Raw genomic sequence first — 24,333 nt, 5'->3', positions numbered from 1 at the left:
TGAGTCAAAAAAAACTTCCGTGCTTTAGTGAGTCCAAAAAACCTCAAAAAGAATTAAAAAAAAATGGGGAAAAGGGAATAGATACATTATTTGCTGGTAAAATAACATGTCAGGTTTTTGTCCTAGCTGTTTCACAAGGTGGGACACCTCGCAGAGTCCCCTTTTGCTTCTCCCAGCCCTGAAGGAGATATGGTGCAGGTGCCACTGGAGAACAGAGATGGGGTTTTGTGTTCTCTTCCCTGCTTATACATGAAACCCCTCAGAAACCCCCCATGTTCTCATGGGAACAGGGTGAGAGGGTTTATGTCCATTTTGCAGCTGGAGAAACTGAGGTGTCAAGAGGTGAAATGTTGGTGCCTCAGGGTGGCTGTGGAGTGGGGGACTGCACTTGCAACCCAGATTTGCAACCACTTTTTTTAACCCAAAGATCCCCTTCACCTTTCCATGGAGGCAGGGCACAAGCTGTCCCTTTATTTTTGTTGTTAGTCTCTATAATGGGAATTTAATACTCTCTGGGCTCTCTGCCGTTCTGCATCAGAAAACTATATTGTAGGAATAAGTCCTTGTACACAAAATGATATTCTGTCTTTTTTAGTACAGTGGAAATGGCTTGTCTTCCCCCAGCTTCTGTCTTTACATGCTTTCCTTAGGGAGGTACCTACAGTCTTTTAATTATTGACCATGTAGCACAGGGCAGAGTGACATTATTTGTCAGTAATACAATACCAGAGGAGCTGCCCTCCTCTCTCTCTAATTTTCCAGTAAGCAAATTGAACCCTGTGCCATGTTGTGTTCAACCAGCCCTTTCCTTTACAGCCTCCCATACCCCTGCACGGTGACAGTGTGAGCATCGTGCAAGCAATTAAGCGAGGTTTAGCAAACGAAGCTCTCGCCTCCGCCGGGTGACTTTGCGGTGAGACAGCCTCCCTCCCGAGGAGGAGTTACACTGCTGATGCTCGGCTGTATCATCTCTGCTGTAAGGCTGCATGGATCGTTGCGTGGATGTTGGCCGTGTCCCCGTGCTTTGCGAAAACAAATCGGAGGAGTCCCCGAGTCGCCTGTTCATTTGCACGTGAACTGAGCCTTGGAGATGCCACCTCTGCTCACCCCCTTAATGAGGCGATGCCCTGGGGTTGGTCCCAGGCTGGAGCAGGCCTGGGTGCTGCCCTGGTAGGGCGGAGGTGTGAGAGGACACCCCGTTCCCGGGGGGGCGGGGGGGCCTCGGGGGATGGTTTGCAGGCGGCGTATTGGGGCTGTTTGGTGGGGTTCAGCGTCTCTGCGCGCCGGCCGCGGCACCCTGGCAGCAGCAGGAGACTTTCAGGGATCTCTCCTGGGCCCTTTCAGGCCAGTGGTTTTGCCCATCTTCGTGGCACACACGTAAGAAGAGTTGGAGTGAAAGCACAATATTTATTTTTAAGTTTTCAGAGTTGGAAGAGTGTTATGCTATTCTGAATTATGCACAGACATTCCTGTTTTCTCAGGGTTTACAGGGCAGGGCTGCCTGGAGGCCAGATCAGACCCATGGCTTTGCAGCCCATCCAGGCGTGTGGTCACAGCTAACTCCTCGGTCCCATGAAACAAAACTTAAACCATGAGCCATAATGGGTAGAAAAGAAAAACAAACAAGAAAGAGTTGCAAGGTAGCAAATAATAGGACACCTAGGGAAATGATGACTGTGCAGAAGGATGCAGCAGGTAAAGAGTATTGTCCTGTTCAGAATGAAAAAGTGAAAACAGAAATAAGACCTGTGGGTTATCTCAGAAAATTTTCTAGAGTGTAGAAAAAGTAAAAAATAACTCAATTTCCTGAAAATTGTATCTTCTGAGTAAAATATTTTGCCCATTTTGCCCTTTGTGTTAATGTGCCCATAAATATGCTTTTAACTTGGATTTTTATTAAAATACTGATGTTCCACAGAAAACTTGCACGTTCTGGGCAACCTTCTTCTAAGCTCACAAGCAGCTAATGCTTGCTTTTTCATCCTTTGTGACACATCATCCTATATAATATAACATGACATACTGTTGCTTATTCTTGCAAATGCTGTAGTGTTCCTGGTATATTACTAAGCTCTTGGCTTTTACTTTTGTGACACTGATTGCCAGTAGAGTAATAGGACTTTTTTTTTTTTTCTTTTTTTAAAAAAGCACCTTTTGTTTTAAATATCTAATGCTGTCTTCGAGTGTTATTCCCCATCGTATCACACTTTTTCTCATTTACCTTTGCAAAATGAAGTAATAACCTGTAAGAGCACAATGGTATATATATTTTTATATAAAGTATAAAAAATACTTTTTTTTTTCCCCCCCCACAAAGTATAAGGCTGGAACAAAAATTTTTAATTCCTTTGTGACATACAAGAAGTTCCCTATATTTTTGTGCTGGAGGTACTAGCTGAGCAGAGGAAATAACCGCAACAAGGCTTGTTGCAAAGGCAAGTCAAATTGGTGTGGCGTGCTGAAGAAGTTGTTGTGGCTTAAAGAAGCTCCATTTAAACCAGGTAGGGTTATATATATATATTTTAAATACAATTACTTGCTCTGTCTTCCAAATTACCCCGAGTGTGCGCTCCTGAGCGAGGCCTCACCGAGAGCTCCTTGCTGGCGGGCGCTTCTGGAAGGAGCACAGGCTCCCTGCAAGGGCCGGCATGCAGGGCAGCAATTACCAGTTTCACATGCATGCAAATGGGGAGCAGCGGTTTAGCCTGCAGACTGCGACTGCTGCCTTCTCCCGCCGGTGGCCGGGCAAAGTAGGGCTTGAGCATCTGCAGGACTAATAAGCTAGAAAACAAGCCCCGGGGAAACCCCCTCTCCCTCCCTAATTTTTTTTTTATTTTTTAAATATATTTATTTTATTTTTATTTTCAGTGGATTGAGTAGAGATTTGCAAGACAAAAGCGTTTGCTTTGCATTGTGCATTTTGTTTTGTGTCTCTGGGTTACATGGAAACACACCTGCCATTTTACTGCTTCCTGCAGCAGATGCAAATAGAGCATCCTCTCAGGAAAATGTTACATCCCCTAAAATAAACTCTGCTGCTCAGTGGTGCGTATTGTCTCTGGTTTGGTGCTGGAATGTGTCTGCAAAAACAGAAAGCCACAGGATAAAAATACAGTTGTCCGCTAGTAATAAAGACGGGTTTCTATGAAAGGTGCATGCAGACTGCTGCTGTTTATTAAAGTTTCAGTGCAGGGCTGGCTGGGGGGGGTGTTGTTTTGTTTTGTTTTGTTTTTTTTTCTCTCTCTCTCTCTCCTTCCTCCTTTCCCTCTTTGACTCCACAGAGCCCCTTGCTGCTGCCTTTGGCCTTGGCCCTGGGTCCATGGTGCAGCAGCGGTGCCGGCTGCTCCCTGACCCCCCGGGCTGCCGGGGATGGGGCTGCCTGGCTGCTCGTGTCTCCCCTTTCTTTCTTCCCCCTCCTCTGCCATTAAGCTTGGAAGCTGTAATAGGAGAGTGAAGGGCAGCTTGAATGGGTGAGTTTTCTTGCTTTTGGTTTCCTCACCCCAGAACCAGACCCTGTCTGGTACGTGGAGACCTTGAAACCTGCCTGATACTGGAGTTTCAGTCTCAGGTCATCAGGTGACGTCAAAAATGAATAAAGTTTCTTTTAAGGGTAGAAAAACTAAGAGGAGGAGAAGACTCCTTTACGCAGCCGCTGCCGCCGTGGCGTGCTCAGCGGGGCACTGGGCAGGTGCGGAGTTTGGAGGGTGCAGTTCTGCACATCTCTACAAAGGGCTCCGAGCAGCAGCTGCTGGCTGAGCTGCCCCTTAGGGCTTGCTTTTTAATTTTGTCGTGGTGGCAGCTAGGTGTAGATTAACCATCGTCTGCGGTGGACGCTCCAGTTTGCAGGATGTGGATGCAGGGAGAGATGCATAGATGCTCAGGGTTTATCACCTGAAAAATAAGAGGCTGAATCACTGGAGAAGGTTTGCTGTCTTTAAAATCATAGGGAGGATTTGCTGCCAGCATTGTTTCAAGACAAAGTATTGATAAAGCTGAGAGAACCTACCTGGAGGTCACGGTGGTTGTTTGGAGGTATTGCCTGGATTTGATTTTGGTTCTAGTCAACTTTTGGTCATCAAGTATTGAAATGGTTGGTATGGGGAGAGATAGATTTGTATGGCCATAAGGATGGATCTGCCAGAAACAGAGGAGTTTCTTCAAGGTGATATCTAATGGCAGGGTTGGAAATGAGAGGAACAGTACGGCCGGGGATGGCCAGGGAGAGAGAGGACAAGGAGCCCCATGGCCCTGGGGTGCCCTGGGGCAACGCACGACAGGGAGAGCTTACAGGGGACTCTGCAGGTAGGACAGCTTAGGGAGAGCACTGAAAAGGAGGTGTGAAGGGTATCTTGGTAGAGAAGGGACTGAGCAGTACAACCATAATTGATGAAAATTACTGCTTAGAGAGTCTTGAGGTTTTCAAGAGGCTGCAGACTCATGGAGGACAATCTTCTACAAGAGCAAACCCTTTGGAGACACTGGGAAGGGGAGCTGAGCCCGGGATTCCGCGGTGAGATGGGCCGGGCGGCTGGCAGGGCTCCCCGGGGAGAGCTGGGTTGTGCAAAGGAGAGCTCGCAGGTGTGACTGTCACAGTGTCTGTTTTCACAGCACATGTTTTTCTTGGCTCCTGAGCGTAGGAGAGGGGTACCGAGGCATGCCTCCCCATGCTGACAAGAATTCCCCTCAAGGCTTGCTGGGTTCAGGTGTCTTTTCCCCAGAATTACTGTTGGATCGCTGCAACTTGATGCTGTTTTTCCCTTTCTGTCCCTTGCTTTCGGTTGGCAGCGTCCCATCCCTGCCCGAGCAGTGCCTGTGCCATCAGTCCTGCTCTGTGGCTCCTTCCGCCCCCTCATCGGGTGCGGGGGGGCACAGCACGGATCCTGCTCTCTGACACTGGGGTAACTCCTAAGAAATTAAACTGACTGCCACAGGCTGACCCTTAGCTTGCACGGGGGTAACTAGGAGCCAGATCTGTTTGTGATCACTGTTTTTAATGTGCTGTGCAATCCACTGAGAAGTGGGGGGGGGCTTGTGCCTGAGTGATTGCACGTGTCTTTCATCTCAGTGATGAGCGTTTATCCCTCCACACATGGGACCAGCTTCTCTCTGTCGGCAGTGTCCGCTGAGACTGCACCTGCCTGGATGCCCTCATCGCCCAGCTCTCTGCACCTCTGGGGCGGCGAGGCACAGGGCAAGCCCACCCATGCTCTTCCTCACGGCTGCAGCTGTGAGTCAGGACCTTTAGTAGTGCCGGCTTTCCCTTTTAATGCCTCCTGGCCACTAGGAAATTCAGTAAAGGGCATTCCTGATGCCAGGGTTTGGCCCTGAGGCTGCCTTCGAAGCCTGCCCTCCAGGGATGCTGCTGCATAATGGGCTCTCAAGGGTCCCTCCTGTTTCCCCTTGAGGAAACTCATGTTTGTGAAGTTTAGTTTGTATCTTGTTTCCTCAGAGATCTCAGAAAATGGAAGTGGCTCTATTTTATATATCCTCCTATCAATTTGCTTTGTATTTTCTCAGCTAGGGAGCTCCTCCTGAGCAGCTCTCACCTTGACTTCTTACTTGCTCTTTATCCCAACGGTGATTAATTCTGATCTTTTTGGTTTCTTGGTAGAGACTTGCAGACACCAGGAAAGCCCACCTTCACCCTCCCTTCAACACCTGCATTTCAGGATCATTCAGGGTGGATGGGCAGTGTGTAGTCCTGGTGCTTGGTGCACTGTGTGGAGGGGCAGCCCGAGCCACAGCTGACACTACAAGTGCTATTTTTTGCACTGAGAGTATCACTATCTCCCTTCCTCATGAAGCTCTCTACATCTGTAACAGCTGTATTTGTTTACAAACCATATGAACATCTCTTAATCTCCTAAATTTATGCAGTGTCCTAACAGACCAGCTCACTGAAGTGGTCGTGAGAAGCTCTGTGGGCTACTAGAGACTCGATGCTGTGCTGAATAATTTGCAAGAGCAAGCAATGCCAAACATTCTGCTCAGAGAAGATCAGAGGCTTTTTCTTTTAATCATGTGCTTTCCTTACCTTATGAAAACATCTCTGTACTGCTCTTGCTAATAGCAGGAATCCTAAGAAAACACAGAGAGGGATCTGCAGTAAAGATCAAGCTACCGTCAGCTTGCCCAGACAGCTCTGTTATCCTAGCAGAACCAACCTCTCCATTGGGACTCCAGTAACCTCACCAGAGGTAATCGTGGGCAGATGCATCACCTGGATATGATGTCATTGCACTGTATTAATGTTATTTTGTTCAATGCAAGCAAAGGAGGTTGATGAAATGGCTAGGAGCATTAGCACGCAGCATCAAGCACTCGACCAGGGTGATTTATGCAGCCAGCTGGAAGAGATCCCCTGTTTGGGCAGCATGACACTCCCTGTCCTTTCTCAACAGGCTGATTCCTGTTACTGTGAACTACCTGCTTGAGGCTCTAAGGAGGTGCTTGGCGTGGTCTGGCCTGGAGTTTGTTGCCACATTTTTCCTCTCCTCAGTTTCTGGACTTGTAAAGAGTTTCCCCCACGTGTTACATGGGCCTGGGATCCTCCTTCTGCCTGGAGCCTTAATATAATATTAGATGCGACTGAAGGGATGCAGGACCGCAGTAGATCTTATCCACCATTTTCAGGCTGAGGCTTGAGCATCGGTACCCGCTGAGATCTGACCAGTGTGCTCTCAATGTGTGTAATATCAGCTGGAAGCAGAGGAGGAATTCAGGCTCCGGTCCAGCTCCCACGGTGTTCCACGAGGTAGGGTTGCTAGACATCCGTGTAATGTGAGATTTCCTGTATTTCAGACTGCGAGTTGTATTGAAAACATACAGGATGCTATCCTTTCTGTATTTCCTGCACAGTTTTAATATGGGATGTGAGAAATCCCGCTATCACCTGCCCCTTCCCCAGATGTATTTCTTAGAATCTTCTTCATTGTCTGCCGTTTCCCAAAAAGTTTATATTTGGCCATAAAGCTGTAAGGACAAGGTGACCATTGGAACATGTTTGAGGTTTTCACTTTTATCATGTTATCTATCCCCACTGGCTTTCTTAAGACCTTCAGCACAGTCAACCAAACTGTGTCACAGTTTACCACTACGGTGGAAGTCTAAGTGATGTCTATCAGATTATTATTTTATTACATAATTAAACATGAGATAAAACCAGGTTATCCCAGTTGCTCATTGAGAGAGCTGATGTTGCAGACCAGGGAAGCACTTCGGGTCTCAGCTCTCCAGATTTCTGCAGGTGTTTGACATAGTGTCCCATGGAGATTCTTACACCAAAGAGAACGGAGGTTAGCTCACAGAGAATTAGCAAGGTAGGAGAGGCTGTGAAAGGAGTCCCCTGAAGATCAGTCATGGGCTGAGCTTCTCTGTTAATGTTGACATTGGAGTAAGTATGAGGAATACCCTGAGGAGATACATGGACAGCACATTAGGTTCCTTCGTGAGTGGAAGGAAGAACTGTGATGGGAGAGGAAGCACTGGAGGGTCGCAGCTGATTTTGTACAGAGTTCTGGTTCCCCATGGTCAGGAAGATGAATTCAAATTAGGATAAATGTGACGACCAGCTATTACAGTGATGAGAACAGAGCAATTTTCTTACCAAGAGGAGATTAAGGGTGTATCTACATCATCATAACAAGTGATAGTCTTGTCTTGGAGTTCATAGTCCAGCGTAAAGCACAGTAGTGTATTTATAATGATGGAGTTGAATTTGGGACGTGCCAAATTCATCGTCTAAAGGATCAAACGTGCATTAAATAGAAGCAATTATGGATTACTTTAGAGCTAGTCAGAATGCAGACCAGTGACTACAGAGCAAGTATCTTGGGGCACACAGTCCCCACAGCTGCTATTATATTATTTGGGAAAAGAGGCTGCTTTCCTGTAGAGACATACTTAATATCTGATGATTTTGGAGTTTACCTCAACAAATCTCGGTCTCAGACAGGCTTTTTGTCTGTCACACCTTGCTCCTAAAGAGGCAGTTGTGTGTAACCACAATCTTTCATTGTGGGGAGCAATGAAGCAAGAGAGGGAGCAAACACATTTGTCTCTGCAGTACAGAAGAGATCTGCGTGGGTTTTGCTTCCTTATCCCTGGCTGCAAGGACCAAGTTGTTTCTTATGGTTCTGGTCATAATTCATGAAATACTGACCATGAACTGCTAAATGATGACATGTGGCCATTTTTTTATTGTAAACTGTGGATGCCCCTAATTTGAGACATTCCTCCTGGCTGGGTGGGTGGGAGCTGGGACTGCTGTTTTGGGGAGCCATGTTCAGTTCTTTGCTTACCCCTAAAACTTTGCAAATCTCGTGAGTGATGTAAGCCTTATCTGTCCCAGCCATATGAGGCCCTGGGTCAGTGGAAGTGGCAAGCTTACAGAGTCAATGATTTAGACTCGTAATTTGGTGCTATTTACCTTTTTTATTTTTTTCACTTCCTTGGGTATAACGCTGAGTTCCCTTCCAGCTCCTGCTTTGTGAAGTCTGCTTCTGACATCCAGGAGCCAGAACCATGTTCTTCCTCCAGCCAGGCATGGTGATGCTCATGTCCCAGCTGATCCTGGGGTCTTGGCAGGGATACGTGCCCCTCTATGCCATGCTTGTTGCTAGTGGTGCAGGAGGTGTTGAAGTCAAAAGCTGAGCTCAACTTCTTTGCATTTTAACAAGTTTCATTAAAAAAAAAAAAAAAAAAGTACATTGAGAATTGCTTTTTTAGAAAAATGGGGAAAGATGCAGCACTTGCAGAGTTTGTGCTGGACCCCGGAGTCTGGATGCTGGAGTCTCTCCTTTCTGGAGTCCCCAACCCATAAGAGTTATGTTATGTTTTCTGTTCAATAGTGAGGGATGTGGGAATGCCAAATACACTGAGCTGCTGGCATTCTGCGCAGAGCTGCAGAATAACATGCTGCCACTCCACTATGCTTTAGGCTAGCCTCAATTACTTGCTTGTTATCAGGGTGGAGATCAAAGTACATCATTTAAAGAACAAATGCAGTAAATACCTTGAATTTATGTATTGACTTTTTTGGAAAAGTAGATTGTCACAACAGGCTCGAGCTAATCTTTTGGATTTTGCATAAAGAACTGGGAAGAGAGAGACGTAAGAGTTACCTGAGGTGTCTCAATTTGCATGATGCAGCGTGATTTTATGAGGATACCACTGCCTGCTGTTTAATTCCTGATTCCACGCCTTGGCGTTGCTCTGGGATCTTTGTGCAGTCTGAATATCCTCAGGTCTCTGGGTACTACAGGAGTTGAGTCAGTGCTCTTTTCATCTTCTAAGGGCTGACTTAGATGTTAGTGATTTATTTTTCTGCTCTAAGTTTATTTTTAGTATCTCCTGAAAACTTGCATACCTTGAAAAGTAAAAGCAAAGGCACTGTTGGAGAGTCTGCTGATGAGCCGATTACTCGGGTTCATCTGGCTCTTCCTTTTAAAGGCATTTCTTTCAAAGTGGAGTAGATTTGCTTCATGAAAATGTGTGGTATATTTGGAGGAGAAAGTGTCAATGAAGTATCGCTCAGGCTAAATCCTCTACCATTTTAGTGCAGTCTGAAACTGGGGAAGAAGCCAAGAGTCAGAGGAAGAGAAGATCGCTAACAAGTTGCTCCTGTCCCATCCAACAGCAAGGCTTTTATCTTCCCTGACGTTAGAGTTGTTGTCGTTAGTTCAGATTAACTAAGAGGTAGTAGTATGTAAGAGAGAGACGCAACCAGGGTGGATTTAGAGATGCAGGAGCCATGAATATAGTGAAAGTCATTTGCCATTGTAATGTCTTGAAATTCTAGCAGGATATCTTATATATAAATTACAGGTTGTATAATTTAAATGTGTTGGTGAAATAGTGAAAGCTAAAGCCTACCCTGACAGGAGGAATGACTACATAGAATTGGGTTTTATGGACCTTTTGAGCTATGTGAAAGATATTTTTTTCTTTAAAACATTTAGTTATGCTTCAACTCTAATATTTTAATTATATTGAAACTCTGGACTTGCATATGGTGGGGATTGTTATTAAGGTGTCTCCACAATGAGTTTTCTTATCTCCTTCAGCGGAAGTTTCTGAATATAAAAGTGATAGCTTTTGCATGTGTTCCTCATCCTAGGGTATGCTTGTTTAAACAGAAACCTCTTTGTAAGAGTTCAAATCATCTGGTGTGGAGTTTTCTGTGCAAGCTGGTGGGAGAACTTGCATGTGTCTTGATGGACAATAAGAACAATTGATTGCCAAATGAAAATGCAATGCTTTTCAATATTTCCCTAGTTTTCTTAAGAAAAAAAAAGAAAATTTAAGTCAGCCCTGCCGATGACTGTGGTATTGTTCCATCTTCAGTTTTGAATTTTCATGCTGAGTTTTTAAGGCCCGGGCAGTGATGGGAGCCATCCCAGCAACGCAGAGCATCCCGCCTCACCTTGAGACCCACCTGCAGAGAAGCCAGAGGAGGAGAGAGAGCTGCAGCCCTTGCCAACATTTACAGTCTGAGCCCTCGGGGGCTGCCAGGCTGTGCTCCCTCCGCTCCTTTCCGGTGGGACTGAAAGGCTGGCGGTGGAGAACTGCTATTTTGAGCTTTCTCCCTTTCCCCCTTCCTTTTGTAGCAGATGGGGAAAAGGTGAGAAGCCATGAACTCTCTTCTGCTATGAAAAAATCACGGAGTGATGCAGAAATCCCAGCTCGAGGAGCAGCTGGCTCCGGGTCCAACAGGTGGGGCTTGAAATGGAGCTGGGTGGAGAGGAAGCAGTTTTGAATGGCTCGCCCTTTACTGAATTCATGTACCTTCTGATTGCAAAAATACCGGGAATCCCCAGTAGTCCCCCTGACATATCTCTGAATGGCATTTCTCAGGAAGGTAAATAGGAAAAAAAGGCCTCTTCAAGCTCTGGGTTTAGTCAAATTGAGTGGCTCGTTCCATATAGACTGAAGAAGACATAAGTCTTGCATTTTTCACCAAAAAGCTGAATTACTTAAATTTTTCCTGTCTGAAAGCCATGGCAGGACAACGCGAAAAGCCCCAGCTGATGCAGAGGAGAGTTTGCAGGTCTCCTGCAGGTCAGTCTGCAAAGGGAGTATCACCACATCGCCCTGTTTCTGTCCTCAGCTCCACTGCAAAATGACAGTCTTGGTATGGGTCCTTGAAAGCCAACTATGTTGGAAATTGAATCTCTGCTTGTGGTGTTTCTAAACAGCAGAAACACCAAAAGGCAGCATAAATCAGAGAGGTTGGAGATGAAGCCCCTCCCACCAAAAAACCTTGTAGGTAGAATCAGCTCTGCCCAGATTGCCAATGCTCAAGAAAAGATGGAAAAATCTTCTGCCTAGTAAAATAATTCTTCACTGTAGGGGAGATGTGTATGAACTGAGGAAAAAATAACAACTCCATGAAGTGCTTTATCTGCCACTCTGCTAAGGTCCTTTTCTGAAAAATGCCCATGTACAATGGCTGTGGGCCCCACAGCACCCCTAGGTAATTGGGAAGATTTTTGTATCAGGAAATATTCACCTCCATGTATCCAACATTGTTTGAAGAAGAAATGAACCCGTAGAGGTAGTCTGTGCATCGTTTGGATGTCTGGTGCATTAGCACATAAAGAAAACTGCGTGTTGATATTATTTCTTTTTAAATCTAGAAATGGAAGAAAGTGGACTTTTTTATTAAAAAAAAACCAAACCACACCTATTTTCTTAGGTGACAAGAGAAGCTTTAATGCAGTTTCACTAATATTTGAGAGATTCCTGTCATTTTATACAGAGCAAAAATTAGTCTTGCGGTAATAAAACCAGCAAGCCTCTGAAAGCTGGAAAATAACCCTTTCACTAAAACCCTGAAAATAAGGTCCAAGGATACAGCATACATTTATCAGATTCTTCCATTTCTGCAAAGCTTTTTTTACAGTAGATTCCATTCTTTCTGGTCCCTCCCTTATCTACTTCTGACTTCTTTTTTTTTTTTTTTTTTAAGGAAACTTTGCTAGGTGAAGCTTCATTCCTTTAAAAAGTTTTCTGTAAAGTCTTGGTGCCAGATGCTGCTCCCCAGCTCAGTGGCTCTGTGCTCGCAGCCTGCCCTGGAGTTGCTCTCTCACAGTTTGGCTTGTTTATTCCATATTCCAGGTTGGTTAATTAAACTCTGCCCAACTCTTGCAAAAATATGGGATGGGATTACAATAAGCTGCCTGTGGATGTCTGAATGCAATCAGTGTGTGGAGGGTGGATGCATTCTGGTGTTAACAAACCAAGATGTTGCATTTTGGCCAGGGCAGACTCTTCATTTCCTTATCACAGAGCATTTAATAGCAAAGAAGTAAACCATGAAATCATTGCTGCATCCCTGGTTTTCCCCTCTGCCTCACTGGGGGCAGAGAAGCACCCACTTGCACGGGGAGGTGTCCGACCCAGAAGCTGGATCATCTGGAGGCAGCTCTCCAGGGCCAGCGTCCTCTTGCGCATCATGGGGGGGAGAAGCCCCCGGGGAATTGCTGCAGCTCAGAACCTGCCCAGCTCGACATCCAACATGGGGAGGCCCAAAGATAGGAAGCAGAGCGGGGGGTTGTTTGCTTGCCTGGTGTGTCTAATATTTAGCTCCAATTTTGTCAGCTTGAGCTGCTGCTGTAAGTGTATAAATTGTTCTGGTTTATTTGGGCAGCAGGTTTGTTTTTCTTTATTGGCTTAAAAATAAATTGTGCAGTCTATACTATTTAAGCCACTAGCCAGGCTGCTTGCTCCACTGCTGGAGAGCCCTTCTTCAGTTCTGTATTGTTATTCAAACTGTGCTTTAGCTAGTGTGCTTTGCCTTACAGATCTTACTTTATTTCACCCCCCAACCCCCCCGTATGTATTGCTGTGATTTTGGCTGTTATTTTCTCTGCCATACAGGCACTCTCTGTGCTTGCTTAAATTGACAGGGGTATTCTTGCCAAGGCTAATGCATTAATACCTGTTTTATGCTGATGTGTATGTAAGTGTTATGTATTCTTCTTGAATTAGCATAAAAGTTAATAGTTGCCCAGCACATGATATATCTGTTAAGTCCACTCACAGCGCTGGGTGAAGTGAGTTTTCCTGATCTTCTACAGACCAACTTACATCTAGATGTTTCTCGTGGAGAAAGAACAAAATACCCTCTGTCCCCATTGCCAGAAATCACCCATTCCCATTTGTTTTGGGAATATTATTTCCTCTTTAATCCTGTGTATTCTTCTAGTTTGTTTGCTTTGGTGTTACTCTTGGTTCCACCGTGGAGATGGGGATGCTCAGAAAGGCTGTTTAGTCCAAAGCATCAAGGAGACGACCTCTTGACTCAGTCTGTCACTTTTCTCACCTGGGTGTGTTTCTGGAGAAACATCCTGGTGAAATTTAAGCCCGTAATTTTTCAGCTGCGTGATGAGCTGTTGATTGGAGATGCTGCTTGGATCTCAGTGTTGGGGAGCAAAGGGTTTTATTTTTGGCTGGGGAGTCACCTCTGGGTATGGACCTTAGGAGTATGGACCCTGGAAGAATATTTCTCATGCACCTTTGCTTGTTAGTATTTCATGTCAAGGGAGCGTTGTCTGGGCTCACGAGGAGGAAGCGCAGCCTCTGTAGCTCTGCTGGGTGGGTTTGTTTTGTTTGGATACTCGTGATCTGGATGACGGCTCTGAGAAGCGTTGGATGCTTGCACAGGAGCTTTCAAACTGCATCTGCTGCTGGCTTTGGCTGGATCCAGAGTGGCAAATGAAATATGGGAGAGAGAAACTTTCACACCTTCTAGCTAGACAGCCTTAACTGAGCAGTTAGCTCCACTGTTGGCTATTCTACACCTAAATACGCCATGGGACTCATTTAAAGGAACAACTTTCCACTGCTTCTCACCCTGCGGGACTCCAGGAAAAAAACAACTGAAGCTCTCCATGCAGTTTCCCCACTTGCAAAATTGCATTAATGATGTTTGCATGCGTTCATAAAGTGTTTTGTGCTCCGAGAATAGAAGTGTTATGTCAGTGCTGTGCATTGTCATTATTTATTATCTCAGAGCTAATGGGATGCAATACAAAGAGCGCGGCGTGATTTCGGAAGCTGAAGGCATGCCGCGTTTCCTGATGACAATGTGAATGATTGAGGCTTTTTGAGGCAGTGTGAGATGTGGAATTTGTCCTTTGCGGTGTGCTGATGAGGAATCCTTCATTGTTCCTCTGAGCGAGACTCACCAGGCGGTAGGTGTTTTGTATTAGCCTGGAAGGACACTGAAGAAATTTGAGAAAATAGCTGGTGTAAATTTGTGGTTTCAGCAATATTAAGAAACTGTTGACATGTTGTTGGGAATAGCATTTCAGGGTGTAAATGCCTGAGAAAGGCAGTAGGGAGATACTTGAGTTACAGAAGCATTTCAGCCTTGAAAGTCCCGCGTGACCTGTCGCTCACTGGAATAGCATTTTGAATCTAGAAGGAAATTGTGAATGACTGAATTTTCATCTTTTTCCCCCCCTCTTCCTCCTTCCCAAGCTCTTCCCCAGAGCAGGTTGGCACACATATAGTGGAGCAACCATATGGGCTTTACTTTGGCTCTATCATCTTGTTGCATCTCACAGACTGAGCAAAGCTAGGAGTGGCCCAGTCCTTGATCAGGAGACATCCAGGCATCTCTAAAGCATTGAGGTTTGGGGAAAACAGGCTTGTGTTGTCACCAAAGTTGTCAAGTTTTAGTTGGGCTGCCCAGCAAAAGAACCAAGGAGAAGACCCGTTTTTCTATAGTCACTGAAGTTAAACATTATGCAGAATCCTTGTTGTGAGCCCAAGTGTCTGGCCACTGTCTCAGCCGCATGCACTCCACTTAACCTAATTCCAGGTTGCCACAGTATTTTGCATTTTTAACTCAAAATTTCAGATGAGCACAAATTGCTGCATCCCATGCTTTGAGGTGGATGCTTTTCACCTAGAGACTTAATTTTGAAGCTAATACTTCTGTGAAGTTTTTTTCATAAATATTTGCATCCCTCTACTCCAGAGTCTTCACTGGCACCAGGCTGGTCCCAACTACTCTTACACTGTACACTGGCTTTAGAGCTTTCAAAAAAGAAAACGTGCTAAAAAATGCACACACACACACATACACACACACCCCCCACCCCGTAATTTCAGATAATTAGATACATCCTTGCATATTTGTAGTCTGCATAATAAGTTGTTCAAACATGACAGTCTTATTAAGTATGGATTGTAAGTAGTCTCTAGAGTTTAAACCATCGAGTAGTTACTTAAAAAGAAAGAAAAAACAACCTGTGGCCAACAGAAACGTTGTGTCATACATCCTGGCTGACCTGCTGTTGTCTATCAAGGTATGTTTGAGCTTTCAGATATTAGAACTTTTCAAAGGAAAACACATGGATCCCACCTCTTTCGTATTAATATTTCCTGAGTGCTTTTCCTTTCAAGTGTTTCTGTTTTCAGTGGTGCCTTTTTCAAATTAAAAAGGCTTCCTAAGCCTTTAAACACAGCATGTGTCCAAAGTGTGGAAAATTCTCTTTGAAGAGTCACTGTGTTTAAAAAAAAGAAAGGGAGGTAAAAAAGGAGGAGAGCAAATGCTGGCTGGTGTGGTGTGAAGGGCAGCTCAGTGCTTTCAAACTGAGCATTTCTGATTAGACATGGGCTTTGCTGTGCTGGTGTTACACATTATCCAGATAAAGATGAATATGCATGCAGACATACTTTGAAATATTTGTGTGATCTATATTAATCTAGTTGGTGTTAACAGGAATATTTGGACGCTCATGCTGTTTGCATCTGAGGTAGGACGTAAAATAGCTGAGGCTGGTTTCTCTGGCAGGTTTCATGTGAACATGGGGACACCTGACAGTACTGACATTGCGGAGAAGGGAGGGAAGAAGGGGAAAATAATCTCTACCAAATACAGGTTTCTTTTTGATATAACTGTTCTGACCTATTCCTTGGACAGTGGTCTGCATTTGGTTGGTTTCAGTGACTTGTAAAGTGATTTTATGGTAGAATGTAATTGTCAGAATCACCTGCTGACCCGACTGCTCCCTGCCCCGGCTCTCTGATCCCGCGGCCACTTGCAGACAGTGGAACTGCAGGATCGAGGCTGGTCTCGTGATTGCCAAGAGCTTTCGTTTGAGATTTGCACATGGTTACTGCAAAGGATCAAGGCCTTAGGAAGTCCTGGGCATGACACCTTGCCGAAGCTATCGGTCAGCCTGCGGCTGCTCCCGGCTGTCCGGGCGCCCGGGGGCTGCAGCGGGGCGGGAAGGGGCCGCTGCATCAGCTCCCACTTCCCTGCTGGCCTCTTCACTTGATGAGGAGCCGCTCTGTCCTTTTTAATCTGTGCAAAACTTTCCTGGAAACCAGCTTGGGTAGTTATTTGTAGTCTGTCATTATCTGATTATCACAGTGCTGATTGATGGGCAAGGAACAGTGGTGAACATCTGACCCTGAAGCTGCTGCAGAGCACTGTGTATTGATCACCTGTGAAAAAAGGCAGTTTTGTGTCTCTTAGGCTATATTAGCCAGCAATTAAGTATCTCTGTGTCATTGAAACCACTTTCAGGATAAAGCTGGATACTTGTAGACTGCTTGGTTTATTTCCCTGCTTGCTCTCCACCTTTTTTCCCCTACCTGCAGAGCAAACCCTCTCTCTGGTGGGGTTTGAAGTTAGCAGATACGCTGTTAAATCACTGCTCATCTAAGGTGGCAAAGTTCAGGGCAGGAGCTGTGAAAATATTGGGAGAATAGAAGCAAGTCAAAAGTTTGAGGGATGATATTTCTTGTAGCAGAGACATATCTAGTAGGAAAACAGGAAAAGAAAAACATTTTGTCTTGGCTTGGCATTATCTTTTATGAAGATCTTGGTGCATTTTACGACATACAGTCTCATGTGTGCGTGGCCCATGATACTGGCACTATAGGCACCTACATAGGGAAAGAGGAGACTGAGAAAAGCTGTCTTATCCACTGGTTCACAACTGGGGAGAGAATTCAGGGTTTGATTCTCAATCCCATCCCTTTTTCATGTGCTGATGTTTCTTTATTCTCCATCTGCTTAGCACTGGAATACAATCATAGTACATAAATTGTCCTTAAGCCTCACCAGATGCTTGATCAAAGGTGGAGAGATAGTACACAGGTTAAAGGCCAAAAAGAGATCTGCAGAAAGCAGATGCAAAGCTGAAGTGTCAGAGGTAACGTCATGTTGGATAACAAGTTTTGTAGCTGCAATGCACAGCTGGTAGCAGGAAGCACAGGGAGAAAAATGGGTTCTTTTGCTGCTTGCCCTTTGGGATTTAGGATACCAAGACAGTATAATCTGCTCTTGCTTGATTTCTTTTTTCTGTTGTTCAGATCTGAAAGTTAAATCGTAGGAGTGGGGACGTGTTTGCTCAAACATACCCACCAGGTTTAGTTGCCTTCTGGGAATCCTTCTGAACGTGAACTTGAACTCCGAGGGATGGAGCTGCTGGCCTTGGGTGGAGGTGAATAAAAGGCTCTACTTGCTCTATCTTAGCATTATTTTTTTTTTTTGTCCTCTGAGGCCGTGCTTCTTTGTCTTCCCAGGCTGTTTCCTGGTGCTTAGAGAAAAAAAAAAAAAGGCCACAACCATGCTCTGAGAAGAGATTTGTGCTATAATGAGAATCCTTTGCTTTTATTAGCGCTATTTGCATAGGCTCAGCATGTGGAAGATAAGAGGCTTAAGCTGTTAAGTGTAGAGAAATGTAAGGTAATAAATGAGGTTGTGGAGGAAACCCTCGGCGGTTGTGCAGAGCCAGGGGCAGAGCCTGCACCCCTCTGCTCAGCCGCCCGCAGCAATGCCAAATGTGGGGTGCAAAGCCATGCAGACCCCGGGAACCTCCCCCCATCCTCCGAGATGGGCAGCACCGGATTTTGCCTGAAGTGCTGCCTGTTATTCCACCTCTTTGCTTCTGCCTTACCCCCGCTGTATTTATAGCCTTTGCTCCTGCTTTCTTCAGGTCTAGCGGGGGGTTTATTGCCCGCCTGGCTTTGTAAGGCGGTGGGAGGATGCCCGAGTACCTTCCGGGAGCAGGAGCAGGTGGAGGGGTTTCTGCTGCCCTTCAGTCTCTCTCTGCCTGATGCTTCAGCGCTACGGGAGCCTGCGCAGGTCCGACGTTGCTGGTATGAGATGGACAGATTCTTCTCACAGTGCCGTTTATTTAAAGACTTGTTTAGATGCCTGACTGGGAGCCCTTCATGGGGACAGATGACTCCTTAAAATACGCTGTTTTGCAAAGCCAATACATGTAATATTTTTTAAATATATATGTATGATATGTCTATATATATTTATGTGTATGATTGCCCCACTGATGGAGCACTCTGTAGATTAGTAGGATATGTAGTTATTAGCTCTTGATAAGCAGCCACTTTTCATCCCAGCTGTTTTTTAATTAAACATAGATGTGAAGTGCAGCTGTTCAATCAAAGGACACTTTACTTCTTTGTAAAATGCAGCATTTTAAAAGAAGAAATGTCTTTATAAGTTTCTATTTTCATTCCTATTTAATTTTCTAACAATTATTTCGTATTATAGCTGAAGGTGAACTTAGTTTGAGAACTATTAGCAAAGGTGAGATGTGGTTTTCAGGAGTGAGGAGAGGATTTATTTTATTTCCTTCAAAAATATTTTTAGATCTTGGTGCTTTTGTGCTTTTCAAAAAAAAAAAAAAAAAAGTATAATTTTATGTGTACAGCTGTGACTTGATTTGAAGCCTTCCAAAAGCTTGAAGGCCCAGCAGTTGTACAAAAGTTGTTTTGAGGATCTGTCAGTAAATCAGAAATTGCTGTGAGAAAGTAGTGCAGTGCTGAAAATACTGGGACTGACTATTGAGGAGAGACAAAATTTTGTGGTTGAAACCCAAGTATTATCCCGGTACAACTCTAAATGGCTTAAGCTGCCTAAGTGGTTGCTCTTACGGTAGTCTTCTGATGGAAGAAGACCAGTAGTGGTTTTGGAGAGGATTTTTATAGGGCATCAGTGATACTACAAGCAGTTGTTGATTTTGATTGTTAACTAGTGTGCCAAAACAGTAACTGTTCACTGCTTTGTTTTAAAACAGTGGTGCTGTTTCTGATAAATCAACTGCGTTTGTATTACTGGTCATCTGGGGTTTTTCTTTCTTGCTATTCCTCTTCACTTCCCAAATACACTATAGGGATGTTAGCAACACCCATGCTGGGATAGAAATTAAAACAAGCTCTGCAATTGCTGAAAAAGTGCTAACAATTCCTGGTCATCTCAATTTTCTGCTTGTTGGTGCAACATTTCACGGTTTCTGGGAGCTGACCAAACTAATGTAGGGTTCCCAGTTGATGTGCTTAAAATATCGAAGTGTTTCAGAGAAATCCCTCATTATAAAATGTAACATGTTTGCATATTTGCAGTTAGCCCACCTGTATGGAGCATGTTCCTTTTAAGGTTCCTGTGGTCTGTGCAGAGGCACTTGGGCTGCAAAGAAATGATAAGCAGAAGAAAATAGGAACTTTCACCTTTTTAGTGTAGCATGAAAACCAAAACTCTAGGAGTTGCACTGTTCATTTTTCCTGGGGTGCCTGACAGCCCTAAGCAAGCTCTTTAACTGGTATGACTTCAGGTATGTGCTGCCTCCTTTAAAAGCAATCCTGTGTAACCCAGGGGTGTTTTAGCCGTGTTTGGCTCTAACTATGCTGTGCCCGGATGGTGCGTTATGGCTTTTGGGCAGAATACGGCAGCAAAAACAGGGAGTATGATTTCAGAGTAATTGCAAGTGCATTTGTAAGTGATTCCCGGAGTCCTGCAGGGAAATTCATGGGCAGATGAGTGTGGTGTCCTAGCATGGATCCAGAAAAATAAGTCTGACTTAGATATGGCAAGACCATTTCATCTTGACTCTTGGTGCAAGTCCCACTGGTAAATGAAACTTTTATGTAATATTTTGCTTCAGACTCAGGATTTTCCATATTATTTTCTTAGATGGTTCCAGGTCCCCCCAGGATTACTTCCCAGTGGAGAAAACAGGGTTGTTTATAGCCTTGTTAAATAGTTTTTCCAGGATACCAAGGGAAGAGGAAAAGTTCCAGGTCAGAGAAAATTTCCTCTCCTCTGTGGAGCGAATGTGAGCTCAAATGCAAAGGCTGGTGCAACCTGGCACATCCCCTGGGTGTGCGTGAAGCAATTCTGCAGACAACAGGTTATCCAGAACGCGGCGTTCCACTTCTGTTGTTTGTTGCCACTGCGCTCTGCCAGCTTTGCCTGTTCTCACTCCAGCTTTATTTTTTAGCACTGATTCCCCCTGGAGCCTGGGTTCTTGAAGAAAAAGCCAACAGCTCATCCTCCCTCTTGGACTGCTGTGGTACTGGACATATTCCTTATTATTTTTACATTTAGGTGCAGCAAGACCATTTGCAGGTGAACATCTCCCTGCACATGATGTGCCTTGGGTCTGGCCCTAGACAAATGCAGTCCAAGCAGCTCTTGTAGAAGCATTGCTAGTACTAGTGCCCCACGGTAGCCTGCCCAGCCATCTCCAGGGACAAAAAGGGTGCCATCTTCTGTGTTGAGAATACCAGCCACACCATGCATGGCATGGATGATGCCTTCATTGCCCAGGACTGTTAGTTCTTATATTTCTGTGCCTGAAGAGGGCTAAGAATTCCTTCGTGATATAGTAGCATATTATCCCCAGTTAACACCAGCGTAAGTGATGACATGGGATCAAGGCAGATGAAATCATGCTTTCAGATTCTTCCAGCTGGGACCCTAAGACAGGATAACAGGAACACCAGAGCTGCTTCAGGCATTGAACCACGATGGCTTAAAGGTGAAAATCCTAAGGTCTTATTCCTAACGCATCAAAACAGTATCTGTTCCTTGTGGTCAGAAGCACTGAAGGCTGGTCCTGTAGGTGTTGGATGTCAACGTGCTCAACACCAACGACTTCTTCTCTCTCTTGGGTACATCTTCTATGATTGGGGATGCTGCATTCTCAACCTGCAAAACTATTTTTGGAAGGAAGCTCAGTTCATTAAACCAGCAACTCAGTATTTTTTTTGAGGGGAGAGGGCGACAGAGTGGTTTGTTACAGTTTATTTGACCTAGTTAAGGAAAATATCAAGTCGCCTCAGGCAAGTAATTAATTTGTACATACTTCCTCCCGCTCGCGGCATGTAGTACGCAGCCAATATTTTCTGCAGGTGAAGACGATCGGCTTCACAGCTCGCAGGAAGTCTGCCCAGGTTTGCAGCTGCCGTGTGGTATGTTCAGTAGATCCTACATCTGAAAGGAGAAGCAGCAGGTCTGCAAGAGAGCTCCAGATGGTATTTATTCGAGACCTCAGCAGTTGACTTGGGATGATAGAAAGCTTTCCCTGTTGCTTTCTCTTTGGCAGAAGCGCTGCCTTTCAGTGTCATTTCCAGACTGACTCTCAGGGCTGGATTCAAGGGTATTTTTGTTGTTATCTCGAGAGCCCTGTCTGCAGAGGAGATGCCGAGCAAGCGTGTCTCCTTGCAAGCTCCTTCCGTGCTGCTCAGCCCCAACTGACAGGGACCAGCAGCCGGGGGTGAAGATGCTGCTGCTGCTCCCTGTTCCTGTCCCCACTGCTGGGACAGGTTATCGTGGGCTCCGGGGTGACACCAACCCCACCAGCTGGTCAACAGATACGAATCTGCCCTCTTCCAAACCCCGGTGCTGGGTCATTTTGTCTCGTAATGCCTGTCCAGCTCCAAGCTGTACATTTTTGCACCTTAGCACTGCACCTTGGCTCGGTTTTTAGAAAAGCATCAAATGTTGTGGGCACGGGGCCAACCCACAGTGGCGAGGAGGTGACAGTCTTGCATGCAGTAAAGCTAAACTCTCAGAATTAAAATAACTTGTTTTCAGGCTTGGAGTCAAAACCCTTGTGGAACCTAGTTGGGGGGAAAAGCCAGTTTCTTATTATTTGAGCTTCTGTGATAGAAATCTCCTGGTTACCCAAACCAATGGTGTGCTGCATGGCAATTTTCACAGGTGTGTAAACCATCAGTTATCCAAGTATATTCAGCCACACTCTTCCCCCACCCCTCATTCCATTTGCATAACAAGGGATGGCTGGCAGGTAAAAAAAAAAAAAAAAACAAAACCAAACCCTAGAAGTTGTTTTAACCTGGAGATCCTGAAATTGGCAGAATGATGAATCTCAAACTCTTGTCTGGTTTGTGTGGTAACATTTAAAAGAAATAGAAATGGTATTTTGTCGGTAGCTGTGGCAATCTGTTAAAGAGCATATCTAATTTAATGAGTTGGCACTGTGGTCATTTGGAGAAGCTTGCTTTTTACAGAAAAATATAAGTACCTTATGTAATACGTAAAATTTCTAGCAGCAGTTGGCTCTTTAGCAGGAAGGTAGGTGCTTGTTGGCATCAGGAAAAAAAGTGGAAATTGGCCCAGATTTGGCAAAAAACATGCAGAGAGTTTGCTGAACGGCTGTGCTGTATGGAAGTGGGTTGTCTGAAACCACCTGGGCTGGCAGGGCTTGGTGCAGCCGGCATCCGAGAAAATTCTTAGGGGCCACATGCAGATTTAGAAAGTATTGACTGGTTGACTAAAAATATAAAAAAATACACTGAAAAGCAAAATTTGGAATGACTTCTGTGTTGTGGCTGTATGCGTTGCTCTCGGGTGTGAGGTCCGGCGCCAGGTCTGACCCGGCATCGCTGCCGGCCCCGAGCGCTGCCCCAGCCCCACGCTGCCCCTGGCAAGGGCTGCTCCTTCTTCAGAGGGAGAAGCCACATGGAACTGAATCTTCTGTGACCTGATGTAACATGAAAAGTTGTTCTGTGTTTTTGTTTTTGGTTTGGGTTTTTTTTGAAATTAGGTTTCCCTTGTTGGGCTACGAGTGGTGCTTGAAGGACTTTAAGAAACACACTCAAACTATGGGAATGGGCATAACATTAATAAAGCATTAGGAAGTTAATATAGCAGACTCAAAAAAAAAGAACAATTAGATCACCACACTCCCTTCTGGGACCACATTCCTTGTGGACAAGTTCAAGTGCTTTGTCCCATTTCAAATTACCCAACTTGCAGATTTTCTACCATAAACTTTTTGGTGACTAGTCATCCAGGACCCCATAATACCTATCTTACAGAGAGAGAGAGAGAAAAAAAAAAAGGAAGATATCTATCTATATTTCCTATATATATATATCTGCCATTTTTTTCTGGTTTATTTTCCGTTCAGAAAACTGGAGGTAAAGGGACTATGAGTGTCTTCACTGTGGGTACTTGGGTTCTAAGCATCCCAGGTGATAGACACACTCGATCTAATATTTAATTGGAAATAGTCATGTTTGTTTATTCAGTATTCCTACCTGGAACATTTCTTCTTTCTTTAGACCAGTGTGGATGGTTTTTCTTGTCTTCAGTGTAAGGGTGTGGTACTGGAGTTTCAGCTCTCTTCAACTCCTCCTCTAAGATAACGAGAGTGGGAAGGATATTCTTTATCCCCCCTCCCCAGTACCTTGGCTTTTTTTTTTTTTTTTTTTTTCCCTCCAGTGAAACAATCTGGTTCATCTTAAAACTGCAGCATCATTTTTTTTAGTGGAGAATAAACTGGAATAAACACAGTTCTTTGATTTATGTGTTAATGAAAAAAACCCTAATGGACATGGGAGGACAAGTAATAATTGTTTTAATGCATCTTTTGATCATTTCGAGTGTCAATGCTGGGTAGCACGTGGACATTTTTCTGGGCTTCTGTAATTTATAGTGTTTTGGGTAAGAGCATCACTGCTGATGTGAATTGTTGAAAAAGAGAATGTGTTTGAACATAGCAGGAGGTGTCAGTAAGGACGGGAGCAGGCAGATGTCCTGGGGATGGGAAGAGACGGGAGGGGGTCACGTTACTGAAAACCGGCGAGGAGAGGAGCGATGCACCAACCGGAGCCGGGAGGCTGAGCAAGAAAGCCCAGAGAGCAGAGCCTTGAGAAACTGCAGCTGAGTCCAGGTTTGGATGCATATTGGCTAAATAAAGAGTTTTTCAAGCCAAGTGACCCCCAGACTGGGATTTTTCTGGGGAGGTTCCTGTGCTCTGCACCCAGCCCTGCCGGCAGGAGGGAAATTCCCAGCCGCCTCGCTCCCCAGAAATGGAAATCGGAGCCTGCTGAGGCAAGTGTTGCTGTTGGAGGTCGTTTGGGCTCTTTTGGGAGATGATTATTTGCATTTAGTTCTATTAATTTCCTCTCCTAAAATATGCCCTGTGGGCCCCAGCATTGTTGTGGCTGTTCAGCCCTGGGGTTTGTTGAAGCCTTTTCAGAATTGGAAGGGTTCTGGAGAATAAATTTCACTAGTTAGACGTTATCGTATTCATGCCA

The 24,333-nt window shown here is 45.0% G+C and overlaps 1 protein-coding gene across 7 annotated transcripts in view; it reads left to right on the top strand.

The window, feature by feature from the left end:
• The window catches only part of HIVEP3 (HIVEP zinc finger 3), a 272,629-nt gene that overhangs the window by 16,075 nt on the left and 232,221 nt on the right, over positions 1-24,333 (top strand). For 2 of the 7 annotated variants that reach the window (XM_032987534.2, XM_032987531.2), the window contains exon 1: positions 17,746-18,123. The exons of the other annotated variants lie outside the window; for them this stretch is intronic. The gene's annotated coding sequence lies outside the window, so the exon portion shown is untranslated. Of the gene's footprint in view, positions 1-17,745; positions 18,124-24,333 lie in introns of those variants that run through there. 7 annotated transcript variants of the gene reach the window in all.

The sequence above is a fragment of the Tyto alba genome, unplaced genomic scaffold (genome assembly GCF_018691265.1).
Source record: "Tyto alba isolate M040663 unplaced genomic scaffold, T.alba_DEE_v4.0 Super-Scaffold_20, whole genome shotgun sequence".
Classification (NCBI taxonomy): Eukaryota; Metazoa; Chordata; class Aves; order Strigiformes; family Tytonidae; genus Tyto; species Tyto alba.
The sequence above is the reverse complement of the archived record's forward strand: the minus strand, read 5'-3'. Positions and strand labels throughout refer to the sequence as shown.